Source organism: Rhamphochromis sp. 'chilingali' (genome assembly GCF_963969265.1).
Source record: "Rhamphochromis sp. 'chilingali' genome assembly, chromosome: 3".
NCBI lineage: Eukaryota > Metazoa > Chordata > Actinopteri > Cichliformes > Cichlidae > Rhamphochromis > Rhamphochromis sp. 'chilingali'.
The window spans coordinates 42,519,307-42,538,407 of NC_137931.1; the positions used below are offsets into that span (position 1 = coordinate 42,519,307).

Here is a 19,101-nt window from a genome sequence, read left to right on the forward strand (position 1 = left end):
GCTCGGAGTCTTCGTGTGTGAGCTTCTGCTCTCTCATTCTGTGCTGCTGTGTTGATTTCAGAGGCCTAATTATGTTGAACTCAGTGCCCGCTTGTTTGCGGTTTGTGAGTAATTAAAAAAGGCAGACAATACAAGGCAGTGCGTATTTAAGTCCTCCTTCTTGCGAGCAGGCTTGTTCAGTCATTTTCCATTCTGAATCACAACAGTCATCACGACTTGTGCAAGCCTGTGTGCTGCCTCCATGTGGCCACGGTAGGTTTCCAGTTTCAGTGGGAACCTTTTCTACATGGCCAAGAAACACGCACATGCACACACTCTTGTGTTAAGGAGTCTTGACTGTTTGCCATTAAGCTTTTGATGGCCCCTTTAAATGTACGCGATAACATGGTAGCAATAGACCTGCCAATTGAGCTTTTCATTTGGTTGTTCAAGCAGCAGTCTGTACAGATACACGATTAGACATTTACATTTTTAATGAAGATGTGTTTGTCACCGATATTGAAATGTATAAGCAAAGGAGACGAGGATCAGAAACACCTTCTGTCTGTGGATCAGATGGCTTCAGACGATTTTTAATAGGGCTGTTTCATCACGATGTAAAATCACACGTAATTTGGTAAATGTACAGCATGCTATATTTCAAGTCTTATGTAAATACTCTTTCACCTTACACCCTAACAGCTGGGTAATTCTTTCTCTATTTCACTCCCTTGGATGTCCTGTTTTTCTTCCAAATTGTCCTTCATGCCAAACTGGATTTGTGAGCAGTGCTATGCCAGTTGCTAAGTAAATGTGTTTTTCAATCTATCAGCTCTCCAACCACCCCTCTCTTGTACTTTTCCCTCGGTCTCTGGACTCCCTCCAGTCCCCTGTGTTTTTAGGGCAATCTCCACGTTGTCGCATCTTTTGCTTGCCTTCGTGCCTTCCTACCTAGCTGCCCATTGCCCCTGCCATCACTCCTCGCAGGTCTCAATAAATAACCCTGCACCTCTCTGGCCCTCAGCTCTACTGGCTTTTGCAGGAGCACATTTGTTAAAATATCACCTGCTATAGAGGGGAAATTGATACCGCTGCAATGTGCTCAGAGCGATAGAGTGTTGTGTTGAGTTAAAATGCCACAACACAGACAGATGTAAGAAAGTTCAGAATTTCAGCAGAAAAGAAAAACATCTCAGTAGGTCTTTCTATCAAATGTGTTTTTCAAAGGCTACAGTTGTTGAACAGTTAAAGTAACAGAATGCGGGGGTCATGCAGTTTCCTGCATGACAGAGAGAGCAAGAAAGACGAAGAAAAATGACATCTAAACATATATGAAAAGATGCCGCATCAACTTTTAAATGTGAAAAAATGGTTTTGTTCTCTTTGGTTCTACCCCATTTCTCCAAAAACAGGCCAATGATCAAATGAGACATCCCCAGATGACCAGGTAAGAGGAAGAAGCAAAAGTTCCTCTCTGAAATCTGCTATTATCCAGATGGCACCATTAGCGATTAAGCCAGAACATTTCTCCCCTCTTATAATTGACTCCATAGGCTATTAGGCAGGTTGGCACTAGGCTAGGTCCACTGGTGCACACTCCAGATGTTCTCTTTGTGTGTAGGTGTGCGTGCGTGTGTGTATGCAAAGTGACAGGAGGAAAGAGAGTTTGGCTGATGTTGTGGGTGCTTGTGGTAGGTCCAAAGCTGCCTACAGATGGACATAGGGTTGGGTGGGTGCTGGGAATAAGTCACATTCAATTATATCAACGTCTCTATCAGTCTGTCTGTTTGCAGTCTCTCCATCTCTCTCTCACCCTGTCTGTCTCTCTTCTATAGCCTTGGGGGAAGAAAGATTAAAGTGTTCTGTTTTCTGTGCAAGATCTTTGTCTCTGCTTTTTGGGTTTATCTGAAGATTATATTATCTCACATCCGTTGTCTGTCTTTTAGTGTATGCAAGCAAAGTGATGTTCGGCAGACTCTATTAAGTGCTGGTACTATTATTAAATCGGAAATAAAGCTGAGAGATGTAATTTCAGAGTTATTTGTTTGCATTAAGTTTCGTGAAACTGGCTTAACGTTTGTTGTACAAAGCATTCTGCTTGTTTTAGTAGTAAAAATATCCACACAGAATGTACGCATCCTTCAGTGAACGTGGAGAACAGCCATATTAATTGTGTAGATTAACACGCCGATGTACCATTAACAGCTCCCCCAGTCACCGTCTTATCATAATCAAAACTAAAGGTTTTCACAGGTTTCCAGCTTTAACCGTTTGAAAAGGCTTTTTAAAGAGTTTGTATTACATTACTGATTGGACTTCCAGTAATCTTTTTGAAACTAAAAAAAGAGCTAAAAAGCTATTAATTATTCATCTCCCGGCGGCTGGTGGTAAAGACGAGAGGCACTCTAGGGTTTCCATCAGCTATTAGTAAACAAATCAATGCTGCAGGCTGAGCTCCTTGTCAGTACAGAGCTATCTGCCCTTTACCATGACTTTCAAGTGAAGGCCAGAAAAGGACCTACATCAAAAACTGCCTTTTGAGCAAAAACAGGAGCATGCAAGGGGAAAAATGAAAGTTTATTCATTAAGCCGTCAAGTTTGGTAAACTTATGCATGAATCTTACATGCACAAACTGCACATTTAATTTATTCACGGCAATAATCTACAGTAATTTGTGAGAAGAGTTGTAGTTAGATTACCACTTCAGCTGGGTTGGTTCAGCACATTATGTCTCTGTGAGCAGTCTCTCACGAATTTGTCATGACCCACCCAACAATAGGTATTTGATGTAATCAAAGAACACAGTTTGAAGCCCCTAATCCAATTTCTTTGGCAAGATACATTGTAATTTGGTATCGTTATAATTATGAACTGAATTGTGAACTGTCTGTAAGGGAATTGAATTAGCTGGCAGAAGAGGAGTAATATGATTGGGAACTGGGAGAAATCAATACAGCACTGCTCGTCATCTCAAAGTTGACCTGAATCCTGCCTGAATGTGTATCTTTGGGGGATTCAGCTTAATTCAATCTGGTGGAGCTAACACGCTCCCTGTCCCCTCCACATGGCTGACAACAGCTCTGTCTTGATTTAGACTGCTGGGTAGGAACCCTGCTGGGGGAAGTAGCTGCTGCTTGATGTTCTCCAGCTGATTATATAAAATGCAGTATATGTAGACATGTAAGCCCGCGTGCCACGCCTCAGACTAACTGCACAGCGCTACATCTCTGCATTTGACAAATAGCCCTTCCATACATCCTCAGCTGCTTTGACGAATGATTCTACAGTATAGAGATTCTCATTCTCCTGGGTGAAGCCCACAGTAATAGCTCCACCCTGATGGAGGTAGTTGCCTGACGGGAGATGGTGAATGCGGCAACTGCTGCTGCCACGACCACAGCGGTTTGCTCTGATGGATGAGGCAAGAAAACCTAAAGTGCACAAGTTGTGTATGTGAATCTGCCTTAAAAAAAAAAAAAATCCAGGTAACTACAGAATCATGCACATTTTATTTCCACGTTTCTTCATATTTACTTCTTACTCTGCAGGCAGTGGTGTACTATAGGTTTATTTGTCTTTCTCTCAGTATTTTTAAATGCCCATATTAACTTAAGGGATACATATATCACGAGTAAAAAGGTCACAATTCAATTGTTTCGTTTAAGGGGAAAGGGCTGTGCCGTGTGGAGCTTGACATTCCAATACAACCTGCAGCACTCACTATAGACCCTGATAAGAACTTGATAGGTAGCTAGAGATGCTCTCCAATAACAGGAGCAGATGGTTTCTTGCCATTATTTTATCTTTAAAGATAAGAGTAAAGAACCTAGGTTGTGCTGTAACTATGTAATCAGAGCCAAGAGGAAAAAACACCTCTAATGCCAAGGAGAGCCCAATGTCAAGAAAATCAATATATCCACCCCCTCCCAAAATCAAAGCCTTTTTCTCCTCCCTGCACTCTGATAAAAGCTTTGTCTGTTGCGTAAAAATCAAAGCAAACAAAAGCCGGCATCAAACGCGTACAAAATGCTTAATTATTTTGTTTTATTTATGAAATCTGTCCGTTCTGTCTAGACTCGGCTGCACTGTTACGCACAAGCAGACCGTTCTTTCAATTGGGAAGTGTCTTTTATTTGAGTGAGTCTGATTTGATTGCGCACATTGTGTTGTTTGTGAGAGAGGCTCGTAAAGGTTATACAGTCCGGTGAAATGCTATCTCATTTGCGAGCAGCAGAGGAGCATGTCGCTGGAGCCAGGTATAGAATGGACTCGGGAATCAAATAACTTCTCCTGTCTTGTTATTGGGGATGCGCTGATAAGATGGGCTAGGGGAATGGTGAAGCAAGATTACTAGGCTGTCTTTTAACAGACTTCCTCGTGACGATCAGCCATTATACTTATGCATACTCATTGTACTGCATCAGCTTTGTGAAAAGCACCTCAGCCTTTTGCTACATTACCTATACTGCGCCCTGATTCACTGAGCTCTGTCTGTTTTGACACCCACTTAATTCCCATGAGTTTACTGCAGATCCTTCTCTTCTACGCTTAAGTGTGTGTATGTGTGTGCAGAAGGAAAGCAAAGGGAAATCATTGCTAGCCTGGGAGAAGTGAAAAAGCTATTCAACAGGGGCGCCCACGGTGGCAAAGCCATTTCCAATAATGTCCCCTTTCTGCAACAACAATTGTGTTTAACCCCAATGGCTTCAGCTGCCCACTATTTGTCATCCCACCTCTTCTTCCCTCACCTCCTTCTGTGGCTTTACATACAGAGGCAAAAGCAATGAAAATATAGTTTATGACTGCATGGCTCATACATTGTCTGACTCATACTGCTGTTCTATTTTTCTTTTTTTGAGAAAACAGCAGGAAACTGGTCAAAACAACGCACTAGGAGCTGGTTTTACAGTATGTAAAGCATACTGTAAAGCAATATGGAGAATCACGGTTACTTTTGATTCTTTACAAACTTGAATTACCTTCGTTTCTGTAATTTGTACTATTTCCTTACTAATAGTAATACTATGCTAATGAAAATGTTCATCCTCTTATGTGTACCTCTATTTTTTTAACCACATTGCTTCTTTTTGCAATCTCTCTTCCACCCCCGCGCTCTCTGTAACTTTGCCGGCAAGTTGTCTGTAGAGGTGATTTATCTCTCACTAAGGTCCCCTTGCATTCACACACACACAGACACACACACACATACTCAAAGACGCATGCAACAACATGTGCACAGACATGCGAAACACACACATGCACACACAGGTAAGGGTGCATCCTTTAATTACAGTTTCAGTCAGAAGTAATTAAAGTTTTATTTCTAGTGGGACAGCTCAATACCCATCCCCCAACACAGAGACACCAACACAGATGCTGAACCTGCTTTTGTCTTTTTTCCTCCTTTTCTTTGAGGTTTTAGTAAGAACAAGTTTATTTCCAAGTCGCTGGATATCACTTTTGCAAAACACTATATCTGCATTTATTACAGATATGTCTTTGATAGCTCAATGTAAACATTTTTCCCTCTGTTTTTAATTAATACGAGTAGAATTTTCTTTGCAATATCAGAAAAGAAAACACAAATACACAAGACTGAAAATATGTCCAGGCAGTCCAGATTTGTTTGGCTCAAAATCATTAAGTTAAGTGCTGCTGCTTGGATAGCAGAATTCACAGTCTACTACTGAAAGTTTTTCCCTATTTTCTCTGTCCGCTGGGGGTTGTGAATAAGATATGTAGGATTGAAGGAACCATGGTGAGAAGGAGGAGACCTTGCAAAAGGATGAGACGATGATTTGTGGAGGAACAGATAGGCTTTGCACTGTAAGCTGGGTTGAAGAGCAGATTTGGAAGCGGTAAGACTTTTGTGTTGTCATAGAGTGCTGACAGGGGCAGCGAGCTGAGAGTTTGTGCGTATTTATATGTATGGCTGTTTGAGCATATTCAGGGTATGTGTTTATATGTTTGAGTGTGTATGTATGGCACAGATGGAAAGACTTCTCAGGGATTATTGTGTAACTGGAGGAGAGAGGTGGTAATTGCATTTTAATTACAGTGTTGATGGTTTTCTGCTCTGCCAGATGGAAGGTTCTTTAGATATAAGCCCAAAATAAATCAGCCCTTAGGTGACTAGTTACCTGCTGAACTGAGTCTCTACCCTTGCCTCGTGTCACAGGTGACGATGATTAGTTTATGCTAGTTAGGATTCACACAGGACTCTGTGCCCTTATTTAGTTGCTGCAACCAATATATATCCAAGGTCATATTACTTCCCATCACTTCACTTTAAATAAATATCACCAGAAATCCAAGGTAGTTTTGGATACATAACCAGAATAATGCCCATATTATATATTTCTTATCATAATTGAATCTATTTTTCCCTCGTTCTGCAAAATTTGGGACCCCATGCAAAAGGCACCTGGGCAGAAACAGTCCACACACCATCTCAGTGTGGCAGCCGACATCCTGAAAGGGAAACTTAAACAGAAAATTAATGAAGCTGAAGCTACACAAAGGTGTGTGTGTGTGTGTGTGTGTGTGTGTGTGTGTGTGCGCGCCACCCATGTTTTCCTAAATACACAAATAAAAGATGCTGTCTCTCCACTGAGTGTTTCATTACTTGGACGGTCCCAGACTCTATTGTCTTTGACTGGAGTTTGTGGGTTTCAGTGGGATAAGACTGTAGCAGCACCAGCTTCAGGTTCCAGATGAAGTGACCCTCCAGCTCACAAAGTACCAAAGAGAGCGTACCATCAGCAGCTGCAGTCACAGATGGTGGATTTAATATGTTAAAGTAAGGCATAATTCTTACAGCAGCATCCTGATGGGCCTTAAAGTAGGGGAAACAGGAGACAGGAAGAGTCAGTGCAAAGTGGTAAGGGGTGACTGGATTCTCAGAATAAGAGCGTAGAGATTGCTTGATGGTTTAATGATCCCGTTGTTTCATATGGATGTAAAAAATTATTGTAATTTATCCTGGCTACTAAAAGTCATGGATTTCAATGGATCGTTATATTTAGTTGTTCAATCTAGTTGCTGTCAGTTTGTCAGTGTGGCCACAGAAAAAAAACGTTGTGACATTGAAACTCTTTTAAACTCTGCCATCTATGAAAATCCGTTTTTGTTTGGTTTAGATTAGTTTTTTTCTTTTAATTCTCTGTGCTTAAAAGAGCACAGGGACAGTCCCTTTAAAAAAAAAAAAGGTTTTCAGCACATTTCAAATCTATACAAAAAAGTAAATTCATCAGTATCAGTATTTGACATGTTATCTGTTATTTTTAAATAAATATCGCAAAGATATTCTAAAATGTGTCAACTGTGGGAACTGTTATTTTTAAAACAGGCTCTTTTTCCCCCCCGGTGCTCTTTGTGTATATCTAATGGTAGTGGCAAGACATTTTGCTTTACTAGCACAATAGCAACTTTATGAGAGTGACCTTTGGCAGCTTGCTCATTGAGATCAGTGTGCCAGTCCTGAACTCAAGATCTCACCTTCTCAGCTTAATGAAGCAAATATGTCTGCAGTATAAAAGCCAGAGTCAGCGATTTTAGAAGTCGCTGTTACTGTCAGGGTCATTTGTTTTTATAATCTTGACTTTTCATCATAAAGTCACACTTCATTTTCATTATTGCATAATAGCCCATTATAGTCATCTCCAGTTGAATTTTATTACTAATTCAGAAGTGGATTGTGTGCGATTTTAAAATGTGCCAGTAGATATTTCTGTGTGAAATGTGAACAAAATGTGAAGCAAAAAAAGTCAACACTTCTCAGAGGTGCAGCTTTGAGGGTATAGTTTAAGGTCAGGTGAAAGAATTTAAGGTCACCAATCAAGGTGAGTCCCCCAGCTGTGTGCTTTGTGACAGGATGACCCTCACTGAGCTGTATATGTGGCACGACCAACAGTCCTCTTGTCCTGTAACTTATTTTGACCTGTGGCTGTTTTTCGCTCCCCATCTCTCTCCTTTGCTCCATTTTCTTTTTTTTCCTGTACTACTTCCTCTCTCTCACTCTCTCTCTCTCACTTCTTTTCTCTTTACAAACTGTCTGGGGAAGATAAAGCTGGCTTGATAAGCTGACTTCCATCAAAAATTTTCCCCCCTCTAAGGTGCAGACCCGTACCTCAGAGGAGAAAATGTATTTATATACCATTTCCTCACATGCCTGCTCCCTGTATGGCAGCGACCTAATGAGTTTTTGATACAGTAACAGAAAACACCTGCTCTCTTTACCTTTTTTACGGTTGTATTGCAAATTTCAGCAATGGCTAGGACATGTAAAGAGTGGTATGGTTGTATAAGGAGCCACTGAGATGCTTTTACCACCTCTTACAGCAGTGATACACATTTATTCTGGCTCAATAATGTCATTTTATTCTCAACAGTAGGGTTTATCAAAGATTTTTGCTTATGCTTTAAACCTGCAACTACTTTTAACCTTTCAATTAAGATTACTCAGAAGCACCTTTGCTGTTTGGCGTGACTGTGGACCATGTGTATGTGTATGCACGGACATTAAAGGTAGCACTAAGGTTGTAGACTTAATGGTATCCGCACGTGGGTCATTTTAATAAATTTGCCAATTATAGCAGGATTTATTTTTATCTAGCCTCCAGCCAAAATCATTGCTGTTGTGATATTTTAAGCACATTATTGGCTTTGGCTTCACCCAGCGTGGAAACCATCCTGTGTCATTTGCAGAGATATTACCTGTGTGGCTTGTAGTGTGGTAAAAACACAATGGCACCTCTGACAAAATGTTCCCAGAATTAGATCCACTGACTGTACTGATTTTCAAAGCCTAAAAAAGGCAATAATAAGCTGGCACATAATTATTTTCTCTGAACGTTGATCCATTTATTCCTCACTGTTACGTGTTAGTTCCAACGTGATTGTTGCAAAATGCATTTTAGACCCAATAAATTAACATGGGAAATATATAACTTTGCATTCAAAGTATTATGTTATTTGAGATCTGCATTCCTTTTCGTTTCAGCCTCAACAGATAATCTGTATGTGTTCGTATTAGTAGCCAATAATAAGCCAGTTTATTAGGTATATCTTGCTGCTACTGGTTTGGCCCCTCTTTGCCTTCAGGACTGGAAATATTCCTCACAGATTTTGGCCAGTATTGACATGTTAGCTTCATACAGTTGCTCTAGATTTGGAGCATCGTCCGACTGGAAAAAGCCACCAGAGGATGGGTACACTGTGGTCATAAAGGGATGGACATGGTCAGCTACAACACTCAGGTAGGCTGTGGCTGGATTGGTGCTAAGGTGCTCAAAGTGTACCTGAAAAATATCACCCACACCAAACATCAGTGTTCTTAGCTAACAGGAGTGGCTGCTGGTGTCCCCTTCTGCTGCTGAAGACCGTCTGCTTCAAGGTTAGGCGTTGTTGTTCAGTGGTGCATACGTACCTTGGTTGTAACAAGTGGTTATTCAATTTACTGTTTCCTTCCTATCAGCTTGAAGCCGTTTGGCCATTCACCTCTGACCTCTGATTTGCATCAATAAGGCCTTTTTTTTTATTGAGATCTTCTGCGAGCTGAATATTTTCTCTTTTTAACAATTCTCTGTATTTTCTATTCTCTGATCAGTCTCACCTTTCTTTCCCATTTTGATGTTCAATTTGAACTTCAGCAGGTCATTTTGACCATGTCTGCATGGATAAATGCACTGAGTTGCTGCCATGTCATTGGCGGATAAGATACTCCCAGGTGTACCTTACAAAGTGCCTGGTGAGCATATATAGTGAGGGTATTTTACTCAGTTTGGAGTACAGAGTTGTGAATGAAAAGTCTTACTTCTGTTCTATTTGAGGGAGTGTGCATATTTAGTTGGATTAAAGCTGCTGGCCTGTTTGTGTGATGTCTGCTAACGCATAGCTCAGTCTGATCTGCTTACTATTGACTAAAAGTCTAGTAATCCGTTGACGGTGGAGATGAAGCATTACATGAAATCCTGCTGCCTCAGGAGTTGAACTAACCAGTTACCTAGTCTTCCAGTGAGTAACACTGTGCAAGATGCTGGGCCAGCTCTAATTACCTTAACACAGAAAATAAGTTAGTTTATAATAATTAGATTTAAATTAGGGATTCATGAAATGTAGCTGCTGTGTGGTAGAGCTGCCCTTTAAAGTCAGTGCTTCAAATCATCAGTTGAAAGTCTGTGTTTCCACTCAGATTCTTTCAAATGAGCATTATCCATATGACCATTGTCTTTAACTGAGAGATGGCACAGACAATACTCCTCTCACTTGTCCCTTGATTCTAGTTGTGAACAAACTGGCGATGGGTTTGATTCAATAACTGTTTGGTATTTCTGACTAAGCCACGCTGGTGAAAATAGCTGGAAGGCAGATTGTTTTGCCCTCTGTGTGATGCAACGTAAAACCTATGAATACTAGGACTCAGTAAAGGTGCTTTTTCACAGAACAATAAGTTGTTTGTCTGCTGACATCAGGAGGAAACATCTCTACCAGTATATGGCACAGTTTCTATTTTTCTCAGTCCCATCTTGGTTTGAGATTAGATTTTTAGAGTTACAAAAATTTTGCGTCAGACAGTCATTATCAGTGGGAGATTTCATGTGGCCAAAGTGCAAATCATTTAAAAACCTTAATTATTTTTCTAGGCTGTTATTAGTGTGATGGTCTGCTATGGTTTGGATAACTGTCGCACTTTTTACCAGTTATTACTTTAACTACTAAGGTAGCAAACAAGAAAAGAAGAGCACAGTAGAGGAACGATGATGGGATATTGTTGATAACTCAAGAATGAGGCAATGTAGGATTTTCAAAGTGATACCAAAGTGATACCTCTACAAAAAATCTCAGTGTCCTCGATCTCAAAGTCAGAGGTCAGACGTCACATTTTCTGAAAATCTTGCAAATAACCATAATAATAAAATAACGAGGCAACGTAGGATTTTGAAAGTGATGCCATAGCTGCATCTACTACTACTAGGAGGCTGAGGGGTAGCACTGGCAGCCACCGGTGTTTTTCCTACTTGAGAAGAGTTTAGGTTGACAGAGAGACAACGAAACACTGCATTTCCCCCCTGCTATGTGTGACCTGCGTTTGCACAGTACGGTGGGTTGGCTGCATATAAAGCTTAACTATTTGCTAGTAGGATCTTTGAGACTGAGCAGCATTCATCATGAGTCAAATGGCTCCTTGCGGACATGTTAGTATTTGAGATTATACAAAATGATGGCCTCTTGTGTGAACAGGCTCTTTCCCTCTTCGTCTTTTGCCTTCTTTGTATCACTTTCTACGTTCTACACATGAACACACTCTTTTGTGTGCGCACATATGCACAAATGCATTTGCATCCCTCGCCTGTGATGTGCCAGTGGTTGTTGATAATGAGATTCCTACAGGATGGGAAACTCCGGGGAGACTGACGGCCCACTTTAAACACTGCAGTCTCCCTTTTCACTCCCGTGAGACGCAGAGGATGAAAGGACAATGGGAAGAAGAGTAAAGACAGACTCTGTCACATACATAGACACACATACACACATTTAAAAAAATAAATAAATGTGGGCCCTGTGGTTTTACTGAAAAAATAACACAAGCGATTGTTGGCTGCTAAACAAAAGAGCAATTTGTTAGTCTTTTGAGTAAATCATAAATAAAGAATGTCTCTTTAAAGTTACAATAAATGCAGGAAGAAGTGCAGAAGAAAATTCACTGTATTGTCAAAGTACGCATGTTAATTGATGTGCACTGTCCCCTTTTAATCAATAAATGGTAGCTAAAGTGATAATCTGTTTTTGTCCTTATGAAATGTCTGTATTTTTCAGTTGAGGCATTTTTATCTGTATATCTGATCACACATATATATAGAGAGAGTGAGAGATCTGACTGGATGTGTTTCATCTATTTTGTCTCTGCCCCGTCAGAAAGAGGATAATTACACTCCTTTTGCTGCCGTGTCTGGTTGTCTACTCATAGTTATGCACGCGTTTCCAGAGTGCTCAGAGCCCCTGTAACATATACAATATATCTCACATACACAGGTTTGATGAAGTACCTGGTGCCACAGAGGACAAACAGAACTCATTTCCTGTGACTGCCTTTGGACCTCATCTCTATTCTCATATCCTCCCTTTGCTCAGAATACAATAAAGCCACTTTATGGTGCATCCAGAGAAGCATGTTGTTGCTTAATGCATTTTGCTCACAGTTCTTTTCAGACTGTGACACTCATCTAGCCTTTAACAAGACAGACACGTTTCTGGCAGCAGACTGTTTGGAGCTGTACATAATTTGTACTGTAAACAGTAGGTCTGCCATGGATTTAGTCTGTATGAGCACCACAGGTTTGTTATTCCATTAATATTATGGCAGTACTTATAGACCACCTTTTGGCAGATGAATGTACTGTACAGTATTTTGGAGTATATAGAAACCATTAATACATGCAGTTTAAAAATGTATGCAGTTGAAGTTGTTTAATTTTGATGCTGTTGGTAGATGCCAAAGTTTTCTGTCAGTTCAGACATCGTAAGACAAGGGAGCTAGAAGTAACGTAAGACGATTGGCTGATTGGTGTTTTCCTCAGTTTTAAGTCATATTCCCATTACGAGGTGTGCAGTCTGAGGTAATAATCCTGTCTAAATGGAAAACATGGCTTGGTCATAATCCAGCTGCCTCTCAGTTCCCTTAGTGTCTTCGTTAAACAATCTACCATGGTAATGAAGTGCTAATCTGCTCAGCTCTTTACACAAAGCATCTGCGTGTCTCCTAGAGGCAGAACAGGTACACAGCAGAGTTGCCTTTTCTTTGTTTGCCTGTTGCATTTCAAGTGAAAATGCACTCTAATGCACAGAGCAGGCATAAAAGTAGCTGTAATCATTAGGGTTGGAACAACGGACGATGCCATCGTCCAAAATGACAGGGATGTGCCCCCTTGATACACACCCTCACATGACTAATATAGAAAAATATATTTATTACTGACTTCCTGTTGATTACTTGCTGGGATTCCTCAGAGATCCAGTTGAGCTGTAGAACTGATGAATATGTTTTTTTAAAGAGTGTCAGCCAGAGAGTTTTAAAGGGCAGACTGGGTTTATTGTAATTGCAGGGTTTTTCCTGCTATAGAAAGGCTTAATGGCTGCACTCAAGTGTTTTTGCAGAGTACCTTAAGCCAAGTAAACACAAAAGGTGATTTTAAGAAGGTAAATTCTCGATGGGAATGGCCTAAAAATCAACAGTCACTGCTGTAAACAGTGTTTGCGTGATTAGTCCTGAAATTCTCCAAATTACACATCCTAGACAGGATCTGGACCTGCTACATCATCACAAAAGCTGGCCTCTCCAAAGGGGAAGATTTCAAACGTTCAGTTAATCCATGTATACTTTCAGTAAATCTCAAACATATTTAATAAGATGAATGATTGAAGAGTTAACTTGGTTCACCACTCTTTGAAAGACTGAGCAGGCAAGTATTTAAACAACTTAAGAATAACATTTGTCTACATGTCATTTTGAAATATATTTCACACATTGTTATCAAACGATTCATCCAAATACCTTTTGGTACACAGGGGACAAGACACAAGAGATCCAATGCTAAACTGCCAACTGCTTCAGGCACTAGGTGGAACTCCACAAAGGAAAAAATAAATCAGGAAAACGTATTTTAAAAATTGCTGCTTGGCCTTAAGAAAGAAAGTGCCAGTGCTAGTGAATACCTTCAGCGAGCTGAAACTCTACTATGCAAAGAAAAAATATTTAAACAAGTTCCTGAAATGTTGCCATTTCCTCAGGGCCCAGGCCCTCTTTAAAATGGACTAAGGAAAAGCAGAAAACTTTCCTGTGGTCTGATAAATCAAAATTTAGCAGGGTACATCTGGACAATAACAGATAAGCACCATACAACGTGTTATCAAAATAAGCATTTGTGACAGTCTGTGGGTGTATTATTGCACATAGTGTGGGTCAACAACTTTCTGTACATAGAGTCACAGCGTGACCCTGCAGCAAGACTTGGGCCTCTTGTGGTCCTGATGATGGCATTAAAAACCAGATCTGGCTGGATGAAGATGTTGAGCTGTGTGATTTTGCAAAAGTTCGACCACTTATTAATGGCACCCACAAAAGTGGTTTTTCGCTCCACCAAATCAAAAATACAGGACAAGTTTATTACAAGGTGAGGTTTAATTTACTTGGGAATGAACTAGTTTGTTGTTTTTGTTTATCAAATGGACAAAAATAATAGCAAACTAGACTGCGGGTATGGTTAGAGTCGGTGAGGTGACACAAACTCAATGTCTTATCTGGAAGCAGACCAATCATACTTGCATGTGTACTCACCCCCAAAGCCCCATTTTAAGCAAGAAAAAAACGGAAAAATATAACAAATTAAGCCCCAAACTGTTAAGTAGCTAAAATCCTCAAGGAAAATGGAGTAAAATAATTGCTTTCAGCCATTTGTCTCCTCGGCTCCCTACTGCTCACAAAGTGTTCTTAAAAGACGAGGCGATGACACGCAGTGGTAAACATGCTCCTGTCAACACTGGGCTGCTGGTATCAAATTCCAAATGAATTTATTTGCAAATAGTGCAATTTTTTAGTTTCAACATTGTGTTATTTTTAGTTAAACATCCATTCATAAACATTTCTCCTGCTGAATTGGGTTCAGCGCTCCAAAACAACAGTCTAACCACAAACATAATTTCTCCTATATGTCCTGCACGTGTCATGGAGCCTCCAACCAGTAGGACATCCCCAAAATACCTCACCTAGGAGGGTTCCAGCACGTATACATGTCAGATGTCTGTAGGTGAGATGGGTGATGGGGTAGTCACAACCCTCGTCCCCAGACTCGTTCCATTACAGGATGGCTGTAGTTAAGGAGGTAGAGCAGTTGTTAATCGACAAGGTTGGTGGTTCTGCTCTGCATGCCAAATATCCTTGGGCAAGATGCTAACATGCATCCATTGGAGTGTCAATGTTAGATGGAAAGTGCTGGTGAGAATGGGTAACTGACACACGTTGTATAAAGTGCTTTTAGTTTATACAACATGGGTTTTCTACTCAGGTAGAGTATAAAAGCTCAATATAAAAAACAGGCCATTTACCATTTACAGAAGGTGTGTCAGTGGGATTGAGGAGATTCCTTCCATTGCCTGGCTGTGTCCTCATTTGAGGTGAGCAGCACACTGTCCCCACTGTGTGCTGTGTGAACAGGAAGCCGCTTCCCCCAACTGAGATGCCACAGTTGCCCCAAGGACACTTGAAATTGTGGCCTAACCAAACTCCTCCAACACCCAGGTTTTTGCTTCAGTTACTATCCCCAGCCTTCCTCAGGGTACTTTCAAGACTCTACTGGAGGTGAGAAATGTAGGTCTTGCAGTCTGGGGCCTTCTGTCTGGGGGACAACAGCATCCAATGTAATCTCACTACATGTTTGGGTCCAGCATACTCCACCATTACCTGTTCCAGTTTACTACCAGGTGGTGATCAGCCAACTCTTTGAGCTCTTCTCCCCTTTTTCCTGGAGTGTTCAAGACAAACACCTGGAGGTCTGATAATACAGTCACAAAATTGACTGTATTATCCTTTTGCCTGAACGTGGTGTTTGTTGTGGACAAACTGTGGTCAACACAGAAATCCAACAACTAGCTGTGACCCTGACCCTACCAGGGGCAGGCTGCCCTTGACAATGAAGCTACTGGGCTAACTAACCCCCTCACCACTACGACAGTGGTCAATTAGGTTTTTTTCTCAGTCAAACAACTTTTAAATTATTTGAATACATGGCTTTTTGTTTTCATGTTTTAATTCACATGTTATACAGTAGTCTTGATTTTTGAAACCCCCAACCAAGCGCTAAGATCCAAACCTCAGACACCACCAAGCCCTCCAAAGAAAACCTTGATTACATTAGGCCCACTTGCTTGGTTAACTAAAAGAAAAAGGTGTCTTACTGTGGAAAAAAGGTAACTCTGTTTTTGACAGTTGTGCACAGTGAATAAGCTAATTCAAAGAATGACCTGCTACCCTCACCATGTCTGGTGGAGTCATATTTTAGACCAGTGTCAGATTCTAAATCCTGATAGCATTGCCTGATTTTTAATAGAACATTCTATCTATCAACAGCTTTTCCAATCATTTTCCTGGAGCAACACATACATTTCATATTAGGCTGCTGTGCACCGTAATCTGTGGCATTAGCCGTCTAACTATATTAATCCATTTGCACTTTCCCCTGTTGATTAGAGCACATGTGAAATGTGACGGTGGTTGGCTGGTATAGGGCAGCAGTTGCCTGAGGTGGCAGCAAGAGCGTGAGGTTTCATACCCAGCCATGTCCACATTCAGATCATGATTTATTACCCTCTTACCACACACGCACACACACACACTTGTGCATAAGCCTACCTTTAGCTATAAAGATATCGACAAAAGCACAAACACACACGTGTACAATGTCTGGCATTTAACAGTGCTCACAAAAACAAGAATAGAACAACAACAACGATACACGTGCAGCACATGAATCCATACAGTATGCTCAAATGCAAAGTGTCACGTGTCGGCATTTACGTTTGCACTATAATTAATCATACTCCCAATGTGTGCCTTCATGTGCAAGTGTACAGCAGAATGCCAGAAAGCTTCTGTTATATTTTAAACTTCCGAGTCTAGAGAAAGTGCTAGCACGTGTGTGTGCAGTATAGCGCCATTGCATCAGAGTCAGTTTCTATGTGTTTGTAAGCTCATCTGTGGTAAGCAGTAAGTGTTCGTGAGTGTGCCAGTGTCACTGTGCACACTTTAATATCCCAGCAGAAAAATAGAAGTTGGCTGATAAGAGAGCAAAGAGAACGGCAGAGAGAGATCAGAAATCCCATACAGTTGAGAGCACTAGTCCATTGCAAGTGTGGCAGAGGTCATAGTCAATTTCAAAAGGAGCAGGTCTTGTATATTAGAGTCTGGAGAGATGGGAGACCCTCCTGCTCTCTATCATAAAGGGCCTGCGCCAGAGCAGGGCCAGATGTGATCAACATGGACCTTGTGGAAATCCCTACTGAACTGAACTATCTTATTGAGGGTCTGCAAGAACAATAGCAGCAGAACATGTAGTCTAAGCCTTGCGTTTCTAATCATTATCCACAAACCCACAGGAATCGCTCTCGAAAGCTTAGAATAGAAACGCTGCTCTGTGAAAACGTACACATAAAACATACCGCGTTGCTAAAGCGGTATAAGCACACAAAACTGTCTGCGAGCATGGTCAGTGATGTCTGCCTAAACCTTACCCATCAATGTAATTAAAGTTACACCGTCCATGTTCAGTGTAATGAATTCGTGTTTTTCCTTATTAGTCAGTAGGGTTTCTTTTTGGGGTTAAAGGAGCTTAAGCTATGTTAGTTTTTCACTATTCAGATAATACTCGGCATAGTCAGAAGCTTTCACTGTTTGGTTTGTTCTCACATGGAGACACAAAGATAAAATAACACTTGGCACATATTTTAACATTAACATTATTAAATACTTACTCTGTTAACAGCAATGTTAATTTAACACCTAATCCTTGACTTGTGGTAATATCGACAACTAACCAGTGGGTTGGATCTGACTGTGTTAATGACATCTGACAGTCCCTAAATTAGGAGGCTGAAATCTGTCCACTCTAGCCGGTTGGACTGATGTCAGTTTCACTGACAAGCTACTTCAGAGGCATACATCAGAGAATAGACAGTGCATAATGAATGGCACTTGGAAAAATCTGATACTTTTCTTTGAGTTATAATTTCAACAATGTGCAGGCGCAGTACGAAAACAGTTTGACTGAACAAAAGTTGTAGGTTCAAGACAGACGAGTGTGGCATATCCAAACACCACTCCTACACTTCTTTTGTCAAAACCGCTACAAGAAGTTAGAAGTTGAGTCATAAGACTATGTTGAGCACTTGATTTTTTAACAACTGTGCTGTGTTGGTTTTGTTTTGTGTTTTACATATGAAACAGATTAGAGATGGACCGATCCGATATTACGTATCGGTATCGGTCCGATACTGACCTAAATTACTGGATCAGATATCGGAAAAAAATAAAAAATGTAATCCGATCCATTAAATATCACGAAAGCACCTCACAAAACTTGCAACACGCCATAACTCACCTCAGAACGTTAGCACGTCGGAGCAGTATGCATCACGTGATAGAGCGGCTGTGGCATGCGGGACCTGTCGATGGTCTGGATAGCATTTGGAGCTTCGCTAGCAACCCGGCATTTCATCTCCGACAAAGTTATCCCCGAGAGAAGTAAAGCAAGTGTGTAAGTCCATCTCTGAATGTTTGTAAAGCATTCCTGCGTTAAGCTTAACAAACGATATATGGAACGACTGCCTCTTCTCGCTGCTACTTCAATCATGAAACTGCTTAACGATCAGCTGATCGGCTTTTCTGTCGCGAGTCCGTCTCTCTTGTTTGTTTTTGGTCCACTTTGCACCAGAAAGAGGAAACCAGCGGCTGAACAACAGCAGCACGTTTAAGCTTGATAAGCTGTTGTTAGAATGTATTTAATATTACTTTCTACTCGAGGATCTTTTTCTACGTAGCTGACGGCTGGTAACTGTGCAGGGGCGGATCTAGCAAAGTTTAGCCAGGGGGGCCGATAGGGCATTAACAGGGAAAAGGGGGCACAAAGACATACTTTTCTTTCTTATTCTCATTTAAAATGTCTAGCTTTTAATAAATAATTATCCGAATCTTACACCCAAAGTTTTAATTTGATGTAAAATGAATAGAAGTCAATTACTGTATATAGTGACTATTAATGTGATGTCCTCCCGATTTGCATACAATGTGAGCCATCAGGGGTCAAAAGTGTCCCCACTTCATTTGACTGTTTTTTAAAGTATAAAGTATAAATTGTCAATCAATTCAGTGTTACACCTTAGTTTTACTTAAGACCAACACATTAACACAAAATTTACTCAACATTTTACATTTTAGGGCCACCAGACCTTCTTTACAAAAAATAAACCCTGTTTTTTAGCGAAAACAAATTGAGAAAATTAAATATTTAATTGTTTAGATAATTTTGACTATCTGAATAACTAGAGAGTGCTGTATGTTGAACTTTAGTGAG

General features: G+C 40.7%; 1 protein-coding gene across 1 annotated transcript in view; it reads left to right on the forward strand.

Moving 5' to 3' along the window:
* The window catches only part of agbl4 (AGBL carboxypeptidase 4), a 355,429-nt gene that overhangs the window by 62,336 nt on the left and 273,992 nt on the right, over nucleotides 1-19,101 (forward strand). The gene's annotated exons all lie outside the window — the stretch shown is intronic.